Source organism: Pelodiscus sinensis, chromosome 1 (genome assembly GCF_052426305.1).
Source record: "Pelodiscus sinensis isolate ZL-2025 chromosome 1, ASM5242630v1, whole genome shotgun sequence".
In the NCBI taxonomy this organism is placed as follows: domain Eukaryota; kingdom Metazoa; phylum Chordata; order Testudines; family Trionychidae; genus Pelodiscus; species Pelodiscus sinensis.
This window is the reverse complement of record NC_143052.1, coordinates 295,071,960-295,087,507: the sequence shown is the minus strand read 5'-3', so window position 1 is coordinate 295,087,507 and position 15,548 is coordinate 295,071,960. Positions and strand designations below refer to the sequence as shown.

Sequence of the window (15,548 nt, the reverse complement as noted above, 5' to 3'; positions counted from 1 at the left end):
TTGTACAGTAAAATACAAGTCCACTTTTATACTTCATTAGCCACTTTTTGAATCTACAGTAGTTAATCCTAAATGATTTATGTCTTTAAATATTTTATAAGCAGCTCATTACACAATAAAAACTCATTTTATATTAAATAAAATAGCTAAGAGTTAAGAAAAAAGCTTGAACATATTTATATGGTATACCTTTTTCTCTTACAAAACATACACAACAAAAACTTTAAACTTTATGATCACAAAATTCAGCTTTAAAAGAGCTTTTAAAAAGTGACAAAGTAACTGCCATTTTATAAATAATATTAATGTATGGTGCAAAGCTGACATGATTATACAAAGTATTGACTTTAAACAATTATATAATGTATCAAAGGCAGCAGCGTGGGGTGGCAGATGGCTCCTTGGGAGCAGGGTGGCAGGTGGGAGACAGGGGAGCCGCCTGCTGCCCCACACTGCTGCTTCTGATATAGGAATGAGAAAACTTACACTGTAGGGGCATGTCTACACAGCAGGGCTAAAGGTGAAATAAACTATGCAACGTGAGCTACATCAATTGCGTAACTTAAGTTGAAATAGCTTATTTCAGCTTTTGGCGCTATCTACGCAACAGGAAATCTGAGAAAGAGCACTCTTCCTCCAACTTCCCTTACTCCTCGTAAAATGAGGGTTACATGAGTTGGAGTAAGAAGTCCTCCAGCTCATCATTATTTCAACAGTATGTCAAAATTACTGCTTGTAATGTAGATACGGCCTATGTTATTATGGAATAATGTCAGTTATTCCAAAATAACGCTTCTGTGTAGACATAGCCTGAGAGAGAAAGGGAAAAAAGTTATATGGGAAAAGCTGAAGAAAAATATTAAGAGCACTGCTTGGAAAACTGTAAAAGAGCAGCTAATAACAGATTTTTCAACATGAAAACAATATATTTTAATACGAAAACAAGTACAAATGTTCATTTTCACCTGACGTATAAAATATACAAATAAGATATAAAACAAGAATGTTTAGAGAGAAAAGGAATGTGCTAATTTCCCATTTTTTTTAACCTTTTAAAAAATTGCCATTGTTATTTTATCAAACTTTGTTTTCAAGAATTTGTTTAAACCTTGTATAATGTGCTAGACTCTAATCTAAATTTCCAAGAAAACAGATTTTTGTAAAGATAAAAAACAATTAATACCACTTATAATGACAGCAATAAAATATTAATCAATCCATAATCTACTTGATAACATAAATAAATTACTATTAGCACATAAATGTGTGATACCTTGTTTTGGAAATGATAAATTTCCCAACATTAATTGGCATGTAGAAATAAAGTATGGGAAATCCTTTCTACAGAAAAAATTATCATAATAACGTAAGAACAACCTAACATAAGGGTCAGACCAAAGGTCCATCTAGCCCAACAGTGGCCAATACCAGATGCCACTGGGAGGGAGGGACACAACAGGTAATCATCACGTGATCCCTCTCCTGTCATCAATTTCTAGACAAACAGAGGCTAGGGACACCATTCCTAATAGCCATTGATAGACCTAATCTCCATGAATCTATCTAGCTCTTTTTTGAACCCTGTTAAAGACCTGTTCTTCATAACCTCTTCTGGCAAGGAGTTCCACAGGTTGACTATGAGCTAAGAGAAGAAAAACTTCCTTTTCTTTGTTTAAAACCTACTGCCTATTAATTTCATTTGGTGACCTCTAGTTCTTCTCTTATGGGAACAAGTAAATAACTTTTCCTTATTCACTTTTTCCATACCAGTCATGATTCCATACCTCTATCATATCCCCCTTAATTTCCTCTTTTCTAAGATGAAAAGTCCACGTCTTTTTAATCTCTCTTCATATGGAATCCGTTCCAAACCCCTAATAATTTTTGTTGCCCTTTTCTGAACCTTTTCCAATGCTATCTTATTTGAGATGAGGAGACCACATCTGTACACAATATTCAAGATGTGGGCATATTATGGTTTTGTACAGAGGTAGTAAGATATTCAGTCTTATTCTCTATCACTTTTTTTAATGATTCCTAACATTCTATTTGCTTTTTTGACTGCCGCTGCACACTGAGTGGATGTTTTCAGAGAACTATCCACAATGACTCCAAGATCTCTCTCTTTAGTAGCTGTAGCTAAATTAGTTCCCATCATATTGTACGTATAGTTGGGATTATTTTTTCCAATGTTCATTACTTTACATTTATCAATCTTAAATTTCATTTGCTATTTTGTTGCCCCCTCACTTAGTATGGTGAGATCTTTTTGAAGTGCTTCAGTCTGCTTTGGTCTTAACTATCTTGGGGTATGTCTACACTACCACCCTAGTTCGAACTACGGTGGTTAATGTAGGCAACCGAAGTTGCAAATGAAGCCCGGGATTTAAATATTCCACGAGGAGTACCGGTAGTTCAGATTAGAGAGCCTAATCCGAACTACCTACTCCGTGCCGCGTGTAGCCGCGGGCACGGAGTCCGAACTACCGGGGCTTTAAAAATGGCGGCGCCCGGCAAGATGCAAATGAAGCCCGGGATATTTAAATCCCGGGCTTCATTTGCAACTTTGGTTGCCTACATTAACCACCCTAGTTCGAACTAGGGTGGTAGTGTAGACATACCCTTGAGCAGTTTGGTATCATCTGCAAACTTTGCCACCTGTTTACCCCTTTCTCTAGATCATTTATAAATAAGTTGAATAGGACTGATCTCAGGACAGACCCTGGGGGTTGCCTCTCTCCACTCTGAAAACTTATCATTCATTCATACACTTTGTTTCCTGTCTTTTAACCAGTTATCAATCCATGAAAGGACCTTCCTTCTTATCCCAGCTTTATTACTGACAGCCTTATATCAGAATCAAATAGTTTTTAATGCATGCTTACCATTTGTGGAATTTGAACAAAATATATAGGATAAGAGGTTGACCAAACACAAATTGGTCTTTTAAAGATAACAGTTACCGGTTACTAACGTTTGTTAATACTTGTATAGACAATTTATGTATGTTAATATTGACAAAATTAAAAGTATTAAAATATATCATATATTTAAATCTATTGTGTGGCAACATGAACAAGCCTGATAACTATTTTCAGCTAGTGCAGGTGAGATCTTTTATCTCTTGACTCAAAGGTGATCAGAGCTATAAAAACTTAGCAGATGATCAGAATACTAAATCTACTAGTCAAGAGGTAGATATGAAAGATAAGAGTGTGGGGACTTCACACCTGAGGTTTGGGAGCAATGCTATGGTAAGAATGCTAGCCCTCTGCTATAAGTGAATAAAAAGAATAGGGTGCTGAGATTTCTATTAGAATACTGTTCCTGGGCTAGTTAGCAGTCATCTTATATATGTAAAGGTCCACCCCTATATAAATTCTTAAAAAGATAAAGAACATTCTATCTATTTTATTTCCTCTCTCACCCGCTAGAATATTCTGGCTGCCACAAGGGTATTTAAGTCTCCACTACTCTATCCCTCCACAAGTCATCTGGTTACTGTAAAAGATTGAAGGAAGAGATCTCTGCTACTCTCCTCATTCCCAGCCTCCGTTTTCCAGTTCTCTTCCCCTGTAAATAACTTAAGTGTCTACTTCTCCTGCTGCTCACAATGTTCCAAGACACCAGCAGCAAACTGACATTTCTGGCAGTGTAACCATTGCCTACTGGTTTCTGAATAGGAATCTGAAACTAATCAGACTTGCACGAATACTGCTGCTGTTTGACAAAACCACAAGCAGAATCAGAGGCCCTAAAAATGTCTGCCGATTCAAAAAGGTGACACTACAGTTGATATTTGGTTCATGCTGTAAAGGTTATCTTTGTAACAATAAGGGCTATAAACTTATTTTTAAATGAAAATTTTGATTTTGCAGAAATTAATGATATAGATGCTTCATTTGCCCAAGTAAGCCTGCCATTTGCCCAAGGCAAGATGATTTTTCAAACCCTGAATATGACTATTCTTTGTGTATCTAACATAGCACTGCCCACAGAGGTGTGGAATGTGTAATTCTGTGTATCCTTCTAGTAACAATTGAGTCTTCCATCTTGAAGAGCACCCAACAGTACTGCACATCAGTGTCCAACTGCAACATGTGACTATGGTTGCCCTGTAATGTAGTAGGAGTGACTAGTAACTAGGAGCTAATTTATCCTCTCTCATATACTGTACCATCTGTTGTTTTTACTGTACTAGTATTTCCACTTTTATTTTCCTCTGGATCTCTTGATTTCTTCATTTTTCCCTGTCTCTTTCTTCAACTTTCCCTTCTCCAATACTCCTGTCACATACCTATTCCTGCTTCTCTGCTCTTTGCCCAGAAGGGGAAAAGGGGGAACTAGTCCTACTCTCACATATGCTTTCTTTAGACCTTCTCACCCTACCCCTTCTCTACCATCATTCACAAATAATATAGAATGTGCTTGTACAAGGCAGCCAATTCCTGATCACCCCTTTGTGGCCAGCAGAGTCTCTGCTATGGCCTAACGTCTCTCTTCAGGGCCCCTTAAGACTTGCACAATCTCTCTCATGCTTCTACCACCCTCCTATTTGGAATTGGTTAAATAATATAAACAGCTTAAAACAACCACCAAAGTCCTCAAAATAAAATCCATTACAACCCAAAAGTTCACATTTAGCTCAGGCTCTTCTACCACACACAAAGCTCTTTTCTCTTCCCCAGTCTGATCTTCAAAAAGCTGCCACTCCTAGCCCTCCCCAGTAGAAGCTCAGACTTCTAGATTTGACTTTCTTCTCTTATCAGAATTTCCCCTGTTCCGAGGGGGAAAGCTGCACATATAATACTCTCCTGCACAGAGCTCCTCACATTGGTCGGAAAGAGGGGACCCTGGCCCATTCTACAATATAGAGCACCAGCTCTTGCGCCCTTGAAGAGACAGTGTCCTGGGTTTCTCACCGTCATCCAACTACTAATTCCCCAGAACCACTTTCTGTCTTCCAGCTTCTACCATTTCCTGAGACTTTGTTTATCCCAGTGTTCCTGGAATAGGGTTTTCTGGCCTTCCTCTAAGTTTAAAGGGACAGTATACACCATTACATTTCTTATTCCAATACTCTTATCACTTTCTCGCTCTTCTCTGATTGAATGGAACTTCTTTCAATACATTCTGCTGGCTGTTGAGTAGCAGCAAAGAAATAAAGAATTTCACCATAGGTGCCAGTATTACAATATAATCAGTTACACAAGAACACTCACACAGAGTGTCTGCTCTTTTAAGCATAAAAGCAGGAGTCTTGGTAATGATTGTACCCACAATTACGGGGAGAGCACTTCCTCCGCAATTCAGATATAGATATTTGCAATGACTCTTATGTGAATACAGTGGCATATGACATTGTAATATTATTATTTATTAAGCACTAAGTGGATGATAGGCATCATAAAAAATACAGTACCTGCTTCAAGTAGTTTACAGTTTAATCAGCATACCTGATGGAGTTCACTCAGAATTCCAGATTAGTTTTGTTTACTTTAACCAAGTTTCACAAAGATATGTAGTGCAAGTGCACATTTATTAAAATTCCTGTATGCAAACCAAAGAGAAAACAATTACATTAGTAAATTTTGGTACCATAGCTACTAGGGTAATCAGTTTTTCTCAGAATTATTTTCTATATTTCAGAAAGACTGAGAGACGGAGTATGTCTAGAAAAAGAAACAGATTCAGTATTTGTGAGAAGAGAAACAAATTCACATTTTTATATTTAGAAGCAATACTTCTATATCCCACATTTAGATGGTAAATTATCCAGAAAATAATGAAATCCCTGGTAGATGTCCTAGAGCTATTTTCTAACAATAAGCTAAATGAGATTTTCTTGAATACATAACTCAAATTTCCAAATTCTCATTTTTACCCATAGTCCCTAAATACTGACATATTACAAACTACTGGAAAAATCAACAATTTCAGCCTGCTTAGAGTAAAATGTTCTGATCTTCTGACTTAATAGTCACAAAAATCTTAGTGATTTTTTCATGTTTTGAGAAAAGTAATATATAATTTGCCTGAAGCACTGCAAACAAAACATAATTAGAAAGGTATGTATAAATGAGATTACCCTCAAAGTCATATTTTACCACAAAGTTAAAACTACCCTAAACAATACTCTTTGGCACATAAAAGAAAACAAATCTGGGGGGAAAAACAGGACTTACATTATCTCGGTAGACAAGCTCTGGAAAGCACCTTGTGAGTCACAGTAGGGCCTCCATCATGCAATTGACTTCCCACAGGTAGAACCCAGCCTCAGAGAGAAGCCTTACTGACTGCAAGAGGGTCGCACCAAGGCAGAGTTGACTGCGAAATCTAGGCTTATGTGTGGAAATGAAAATAACAAAACAAGGGGCTGCTCCTTTACACACCTGTAAACATTGGTAAGGAGATAAAAAAAATTATTAATGTGCTCTTATGTCTTCTTACAGCCTAAGTGTAGTATTTAGGATTTTTTTCATTTGCATGTCACTTTTAGTATTTTTAATTATTGGCTTGAAAAAATCCTAAGGCTATTCTTTAACATTCAAGAAATTTTTACTGTTATATGGTACAAATATATATTTAAACATATTTTAACACATCTTAATCATTAATGGTTCTGGTTTCTTAGGCTTATTGTGAAAATACCTATCTAGGGTCTGAGTCTGGAAGATGAACTAGGTGGGCAGACCCCTGAGCCAGCCTGGAGTTCCAAAGAATCCAGTGGGCTGCATGTTGGTTCAGGGGTCTGGCTGTCAAGCAGATTCCAAGATCAAGGCCTTAGAAAATATGTAATAAAATTGTCATGAAAATCAGTTTAGCACTAGCCATTTTTAAAGTTAAATTTGTTGGCCTTTTGAAACAAAAAATCTTATGAAAACAAAGTGATGTTGATTATTTGCTAAAATTAAGCTTTTAAATCAAAGATGTTTTAAGATACAGGAAGTGCAAAAAGTCATTTTAAACAAATAAACATCTCTCATTCCCTGTTCACACAGAACTTACATTCAGATTTTTTTTTAAAAAAAGAACATTTCTAGGTTGAGTCCTTTCAGGGGAACGTCAACAGTGATCAAGTTTTTATATACAAACTACAAACTCTTTAAAAACAGGTTTGTAAAGGACACCATGAAATAACATTTAACTGGTGGCCCTAGACAAGGGACACTTGTCAATAGCATCATGAATCTAGTCTTCCACTCCTAGAAACTTACAGAGAGAAAGGTTTCTCCTCTTTTTAAACATGCACAAATACAGAAGTAATTAGCAGTTCTTAAAAACAAAGGTTGCAAGACTTAAGAAACCAGCTGATAAATTAGAACCAAATATAAATACAGGACACAATTCTGTTGGAATCACAGATACCATACTATCGATCTGTTATTCTCCTGGCTCTATTCTGTGAGAAGGCAAAAAAATTAAACTGACAAGAATCCTGTGTTCTACAGAGATCAGAGTCCAAAGATATCAACATTTTCTATTCCCTGCCATCGCTCCTGTAAGTGAGCAGTGAAGCAGATAAAATGTGTGCCCACTTTCACAATTCCAGCGAATCCAGCATCTTGGATTTAAGGCAATTTGGCTCTTAAATGGGACTTGAAGACATGAAACTCTAGTTTTTAAAAGGTGGCTAGGTTTTTTAATTGGTGCAGAGAGGCAAATTTCTTAAAAATTAAATCTACACCTCAGAAAGCATGTGCCAAATTTAAGACTGATCACCTTGATAAGGAGGGGTATTTTTTAATTCAATAATGTTATATGCAAAGCCCTGGATATTCTGTGATTCTATGGCTCAGGAATTCACTCTTTTCCGCAAAATTATGGTACAGAATCTGAACTTCCATTTTAAGAAACTGTGGGTGAAATCTTGAACTTATTTCTAATCCTCATGGTTGTAGAGACAGTTTCAAAAACATCAAATGAATGTAAACTAATGCAATGTTTCCTGATTGAACCTGCAAAGAACCTGAAACAATAGCTCTGTGAGGTGTGATGTACCCTATTCCTTGCAGTCAGAGCCCCTGGGGGATTATATGATTTTGCAGCCATGGAATTTGGCATTTTCCCAAGTTAACAAGAAGTTTGGTATATTGCTGCAGACAGCCACCCAAAATTCTGTTGTTTGTCTCATTGCCCTGCTATCTGCCTAATTCTTACTCCCCGTCTTTCCCTAAAAAGAGGTGATTAAGTGAATTATAGGGCATGCTTCCTACACTGTTTCATGGAGCTAGACAGCAGAGTATGTCAAAGAGCTGAAGTCCAATTTGCTGTTCAGTGAGTGGATAGAGCCAAAAGTATAGCTTGGTGAGCTTGACAGCATAGAGACCAGAACAGCAATCAAGGCCTAGGGAACCAGGAAGATGAAACACTGAAGCCAGCTACAAGCCCTTCTTCTCTGACAGACAGAAAGAAGGTGGTTTGAAGTCATGCTTCTAAGAAAATACCATGAGAGCCAATGGCTAGGATTGGAGCTGGGCCATCTGGAAACTATAACAAAAAAAAAACCATTCTCAAAAATAATTGTTAAAAAAAAATCAATCAATTTTGTGTCAATTAGTGTTTTCAATGATGAGACACAGATGTGTGTTTTTGTGGCATGATTAGGGGATTAGAATGAAAGATATTACATACTGATAGAATACATTAATCCAAAGCCTTTGCGGATTGTTTTTCAGAATTTGATCTTCAGTGCAAAAGAGTATACAGGGTCCTAATTATATATCCCTTCACGAAGGTGCAATATAATAAGAGTGCATTGCAGATTACCTTTTTTTGATACTCACCCAAGACTGCAGTTAACAGGCCTTTATGATGCACAGCACTTCACCCCATTCTCTGTAACTTTTAGCTTTTTTTCCATTCCCACTCGGCCTCTCCCCAGACCTAAAAAAAGTTCAGTGATACACATTCATTCAATGAAATATTTTCAATGTGTATTGATTTTTTAAGAAGACAATGGTATTAAACAACCTCCAGAAATTTTTCTGTCTACCTAGAAATAGCATTTATGTGAAATAACTTTTATATCCTGCTTCGTTGCATTGATATTCTTTTCCTCACTATTCCACACTATTCTGCTGTAGCAAAACTTTTTTGGAATTCTTTGTGGAACTTGTTGCCAGAGGATATTGTGAAGACCAGGACTTTACCAGGCTTAGAACATAAGAACATCCATACAGGGTCAGACCAAAGGTCCATCTTGCCCAGTATCCTGTCTTTTAACAGTGCCAATGCCAGATGCCCCAAAGGGAGTGAACAGAATGGGTAATCATCAAATGGTCCCTCTCTTGTCATCCATTTCCAGCCTCTGAAAAACAGGCTATGAACACCATTCCTACTCCTCCTGGCTAATAGCCATTGATGGACTTAACTTCTATGAATGTATGTAATTCTTTCATGAACCCTCTTAAAGACCTGGTCTTCACAACCTCCTCTGGCAAGGAGTTCCATAGGTTGACTGTGCGCTGTGTGAAGAAAAACTTCCTTTTGTTCGTTTTAAACCTGCTACCTATTAATTTCATTTGGTGACTCCTAATTCTAGATAAAAAGAATTAGATAAATTCATGGAGGTTAGGTCCATCAATGTCTATTAGCCAGGATGGGTGGGAAAGGTATCTCTAGCCTCTGTTTGTCAGAGGCTGGAAATGGATGACAGGAGAGGGATCACGTGATGGCTTGTGTTTCTTTAGCAGAAGAGACAGAATACAAATCAAAAGGTTCTATGGCAATTAGATTTTAGACAATCAGTGAAAAGGGCACCAACTGAAGAAAGTATAGTGATAGCCACACAACTCCCGTAAGGGAAGAAAGGCAAGGGATAGTCCTTAAGGAAAGGTTAATATGAAGTTGAGTGAAAGAGGAAAAGTTAGTGGGAAACAGGTTGTGTGAGAAGTGTCAGGGAAGTGAAAGTGAGTGAAAGAGAGAAAAAGAGATGGAACAAAAGAAGAAACAAAGGCCCTAATTCAGCAAAGTATTTGGGGTGGGATTTTCAAAAGCACTCAGTGCTGACCTAACTGCTCCCACTGAAGTGAGAAAGGTCAAATCTCAGAGCTTTTGAAAATCTCGCCCTTAAACACGTGCTTAACTTTAAGCATATAAGTAATTCTACACCTATGCTTAAGTCCCACTGAAATCAACATGTGACTTGAGCACAGTCTTAAGAGCTTTGCTGAAGCAGTATGTGATTATGTATGTGCTTAAAGTTGTACACATATTTAAGAGTTTTACTGAATCTGGTCTCATGAAAACCAGAGGAAAAAGGACTGACAAAGAAAAAAGAAACAAACTGTGAAATCCACATAAAAAAACAAATTTGTTTCTGATTATTTCTTTATGCTTTGAGTATAAAGGTTGGATCACTGCCTGGTCTCTGTTTGGTTTAAATATAAAAATAAAAACTTCTTTTTAATATAATGAATATACTGTAACACAGCAGTTACCTCTGGTAAAAGATAATTTAATTCAGTGATATCATTAATATCATTAATACTAAAGAAATTTCTTGTCACAGGGTTTCAGCCTTAACTCTTAAAATAGGAGACTCACAATCCTCTGTGCCAGCTTGCACTTCCAAAACAGATCGTGTAATTAGCTGGGAGAGGGTTAATCTTTCCAATATTACTATCTCTATGGTAACAGGACCACAGAGATAGAAGGAGTTGTGGAAATCATGAAAGCAGCCAAGAAGGCAGTGCTCTCCATTACGCTTCACTCTATGATACTGCTACCATAGAGAAAGAGAAGACACAAAAATGATATCTCATAAGTATATGAAAAATAATCTGGAACATTATCACTATTCTAAAGGTTACTTGTTATCTCTGTCCATCACCTGTATTGGAGCCTATGAACCACATTTTGCATACCACTGTTTAAAACTGTTCTCCACCAGCAAGACAAGGGGGAAAAGCATCTTTATATAGTCATTGAATTAGACTAAAAAAAAAATCTTGAAACATAGCACACTGCTCCTTATTTTTCAGCCTCTCATCATCATTTTCACATCTTTCCTAATCAATTTAAAACTGTGGAGCAGTACCAGGCTTACTGCTGGAGGTATGCTGTTCTGGAGTAATGCACACAAATGGATGAAATATTCTGAAACATATCCAAAAATGGAAAAAACAGGCTATTAATCTGCTAAATAAATAAATACATACATACATACATATAACAAAAACACAATATACTTAAAATAAATGCAAAAATACAAAACACATTTCAATATTTTATACAGGGGCAGAGTGAAGGATTAACTCTCAAATTCTATTCCTACTCTGCCCCTTTCTTATGATTTTGGGCTATTCACATAATCTTCCTATGCCTTTTTTTACCCATCGGTAAAATAGGTATAATAAAACAGTACTCTTCACAGAGATATTGTGGTGCTTAATAAAAGTTGATTTATGTTCTGAGGCTCTACAGGCTGCATATCAGAAATGAGAAATTAGAGAAACAGTTGAACTTCAAGCCAGGCTTGGAGGAAACAGATTCAGTGGCAAAAAATCAAATAAGTAAATGCTGGACAAAGAGTTTACATTACAAGTTCCAATGCTGTATTAATTTCAGTGGTATTCCATTCAGATGCGTGGATTCATCCATACAGAGTTCAAGAGTCCAGTGCTTTCATGTGAGCCATTCTACTGATGAGACTACTCATGCAAAAGGTTAAGCACATGTGTGTCTGCAAGATCAATAGAGCCCTGCACAGATACAAAATTTTGTATCCGCATCCATAGCTGCAAAAATGAACTGGATGTGGATACCTGTGGATATAAAGTGGCTATCTGCAGATTTGCAGGGCTCTAAGGAATAGGGCCTAAAATTGGTATTAAGGGATTTATCTGAAAAAGTTACTGTATCACCAACAATTATTTTTGCAAAGTCATGAACAACTGGGCAAGTTACAAAAGACTAAGAAAAACAGTTATGATATCTATTTTCAAAAATAGGAAGAAAAAATGATCCTGGAGACTATCATTCTCTACATCTGCAGTGCTCAAACTTTTCCTGCCATGCCCCCTTACCAGTAATGGAATGAGTCTGTACTTTCCTCTGCCCCCCCCCCCCCAACACATTATTGCACAGTTAGCTTAGCAGAGGAGCTTGTGGATAAAGGCAGAAGTAAGGCTAGAGGCAGAGTTGGCATGGGGACAGAAAGGGAATGGGGGCAGAACTGGACTGGGGCCAGAGATGGGCTGGAGGTTGGCTTGGCTTGGGCCCTACCATGCACCCACACTTTGGAGACTACTTCAATAATGCCAGAATGTGGAGTCATTAAAAAATGGGAGAGCTATGCCCTTCCACTTTTTAATGGGCCCAAGGGCAAGTGACAATGGATATGGGGGAGAAAGAAGAAAGCAGGGATAGGCTGTCAGGGAGAAGAGGAAGCACAGGAGTGGAGCCTTGGGGGAAAGGATTGAAACAGGGACTGGGCTACAGTCCAAGTGCTGGTGGCCCATCCAGTTGTAGAGAGTTTCCCCCACTCCTGGACTAACAATGTAACAGTGTAGTTGATTAACCTATTAGCAAAAGCTTATAGGTTAATGCTATAGACCAGTGTTTCTCAACCAGTGGTACGAGTACTGTAAGGGGTACTCGAGAGGTGTCTGGGGGTACATCAACACAACTGAAATTTGGAGAAAACTGAATTTTTATTTTAAGTTTTACAGCGCTTTATTATTTTTGTACTTTTTACACCGAAAAATTTCATCGCCTGCTCTGCTACAATTAAGTTGTTTAAACAAATGTGTTGCAATGGTAGAAAAAAACATTGTGAGTGTGAAAACTGTAGGTACTGGGGGTACTTATCTTTTTTTTTTTAAGGGAGTACTTACAATTTATTTATTTATTTATTTGGAAAAAGGAGTACTTTATAAAAAAAAGATTGAGAAATACTGCTACAGACTACGCACATTTCCCCTCTCCACCTCTTTGCTAGTAAATTTTTAGCAGGCTAGCCAGCAATCAGTCTGGGACCTACCTCCACTGCAGCTCTGCATTTAAAGTGTATTAGGAGCCAGGCAGCCTGGCTCAGTTCCGGCTCGCGCCAGGTCTGGGAGCTCAGACCCCAGCCCCCAGACAGGGGCTGCTGCCATCCTGCGCTGCTGCCTCTTTATTAGAGGCAGGAGAAGAAGGACAACAGGCAGCCGGTCTGCAAGGGGAGCTGGTTTTTAAATGGGCTCCCCTTGCGGACCAGCTCCCACTTGGCACCCCACACCATTGCCCCTGATACAGAGGCAGCAGTGCAGAGTGACAGGGGGTTTCTCAGGGGTGAGGCTGGAGCGCACTGACTGCTGGCCCCACCCTTGGGGAATATAGAATAGTCATCTAACTGATAAAAATTCATGAGGTTACTCGACTATTCAATTAACCGATATTTAATATCCCTATTCTGGACCTCTGCTGAATATCTAAGTTCTATCACTCCTAAAATAAAACATCCAGTGAAAGAACTGAATAGTCATGGAGAGTAAACTTCTTTATCACTATTAAATGTTTTCCCTTCAGTTCAGGTTGAAGCTCACTGGCAGAGCACTGTGAAGTTAGCTGTGCCACTGCCCCTCTGAAACTAGTATGAATAAATATAGGGCTTCAGTTTCAACAAAAGCCAAACTAGTACCTTTCAGAAGAGCTAAATTAACAACATATTAAAACAGCAAGCATATTGATATTTAAAATCTGGCAACATTTGGTTTATCAATATGTTACTATAGAATCAAAGCTCAGTAACATCTCACTTTATTTAATCCCACCAAAAGAAGTTGTGCTTCATTACTCTGTGTAGGCTTTCTAGCTATTTAAGGATCTATGTTAGGGGGCTTAAAGGAAATATAGTATATCTAGCCTTTCTTGCCTGTAAGGCTCATAGTTATCTTAAGATAATCATGACAGTAAGAAGACTGAAAAACAAAACTGAGGGTTGGCTATTCAGAGTTCAAAGGTGGGGCACAGTAAAAAAAATACTTGCAAGAAGGTCTACAAAAGAGATGTACTTCTCAGTCTTGCAAACCTTTTTTACTCAGTGTACTGTGTATTATCATGGCAAGTTCCACTGATTGTATCCACAACGGTGGATTTAGGACCTTTAATTCACCAACACTGCAAAGCTAGCAGTAACAATGGTAGATGTGGTATACCAAAGTCTTTTCTACAATACAGCCTCCATCACTGCTATAATAACAAGTGAACCTGCAACTGTGAAGAGTTATGGGTCCTAAATTTACAAAGTAGGCTGAAGACGAGATGGCTATAGTAGGAAGCAGAGGATATGTGGTAAGAGGACTAGGATAGCATGCAGCAAGCTAAAGTGACTACAATGGTCAGATTGAAACTTCCACTTATATTATCAAATCTGAAAGAGACCTGATAAGAAAGTAAATCTGGAGAGAGGTACAGAAGATTTTTCATTGAAGTTGGAGGTTTAGTATGGAACATACATAGAAGGACAAGTTGGGCAAGACAGGGCTCAAATTGGGAGAGAGAAGAACCCCCCCAAACTCCACTCACAACCCAAGGAAATAATAAGATGCCACACAACAGATTGTGCATGTGTTCAAAGCTGATCATACATGCTCTGTATTTACCTGTACTTCCTCAGATACAGGCGATTGCAGTTTCTGTTGGCTGTGGATCGCCATTCCTAGCCAATGGGAGCTGCAGGAAGCCCCGCAGATCGGAATGCTGCTTCCCACTGCTCCCATTGGCCAGGAACTGTGATCTGCGGCCAGTGAGAGCTGCAATGGCTAGTACCTGCAGAAGCACAGGTAAATATTGCAGCATTGGCCTGCCAGGTACTAACCCTGGCAAACCGGATCCAGCTCATGGCCCGGTATTTGCCCACCACTGATCTAAGACCCTGTGATAATGGCAGAATCCCAACATTCATTTTAAATAAAAGCCTCTAACCATAATGGTTGTGGACACACCAAGAGTAATTAATGCTATAATGTGCATCTGAGTCTGCAGACAGCATCCAACTAAGGAATCCATTGTATCCAGAGAAGAAGCTGTTTTGTCTGACATTCACCACCCACTATAAACCAGGCTCCAGCTGATCTAGGGAGACCTGGGCTGCTCAACGTGAGGATTTGGGGATTGGCTTTCCTTTGGCAGGCCTCCAAGCCTCCCACTCCAGGCTCTGTTCTTCCTTCTGACCTTTAGCTTCACTGGTCAGATGGCTGGAGTGGTGATACTTTCCAAAATGCCTCTCATTTGTGACACCAAAAACATCACTCACTGTGCACACATTGCACAGATCTTCATAATATGATCCCCCCCTTTCCTTTCTTATATGCTGTGATCAGCAGATAAGTAGTTAACAATTTTGATATTTAAATCATTGTAATTGTACAATATTTGATTCAATACCACAATTGAGATTAACTGAAGTAGTTAAGAAATCAAGACACCTTCCACTGGTTTCTATTTGTGTGGATCTGTTGAGTTATAAATAATAATTAAAATATTTTTAAATGTAAAATTCACTAGTTAGCTTAAATTTGATATATAGTGAGCTACTAGTGAATGACTGTATTTCTGTCTTA

At 38.2% G+C, this 15,548-nt stretch overlaps 1 protein-coding gene and 1 long non-coding RNA gene across 36 annotated transcripts in view; one reads left to right on the top strand and one right to left on the bottom strand.

Moving 5' to 3' along the window:
• LOC149525765 (uncharacterized) overlaps positions 1 to 15,548 on the top strand; it is a 121,122-nt gene that overhangs the window by 50,051 nt on the left and 55,523 nt on the right. For 19 of the 24 annotated variants that reach the window (XR_016348495.1, XR_016348494.1, XR_016348487.1 and 16 more), the window contains one exon: positions 6,264 to 6,404. The exons of the other annotated variants lie outside the window; for them this stretch is intronic. The gene's annotated coding sequence lies outside the window, so the exon portion shown is untranslated. The remainder of the gene's footprint in view (positions 1 to 6,263; positions 6,405 to 15,548) is intronic. 24 annotated transcript variants of the gene reach the window in all.
• LOC149525766 (uncharacterized) overlaps positions 1 to 15,548 on the bottom strand; it is an 86,959-nt gene that overhangs the window by 67,453 nt on the left and 3,958 nt on the right. For 9 of the 12 annotated variants that reach the window (XR_016348512.1, XR_016348516.1, XR_016348515.1 and 6 more), the window contains exons 2-4: positions 8,787 to 8,886; positions 6,186 to 6,392; positions 5,423 to 5,550 (exon numbers count right to left, since the gene is read on the bottom strand). This is a non-coding gene — a long non-coding RNA (uncharacterized LOC149525766). The remainder of the gene's footprint in view (positions 1 to 5,422; positions 5,551 to 6,185; positions 6,393 to 8,786; positions 8,887 to 15,548) is intronic. The other 3 variants (XR_016348517.1, XR_016348519.1, XR_016348520.1) reach the window with 1 other exon arrangement.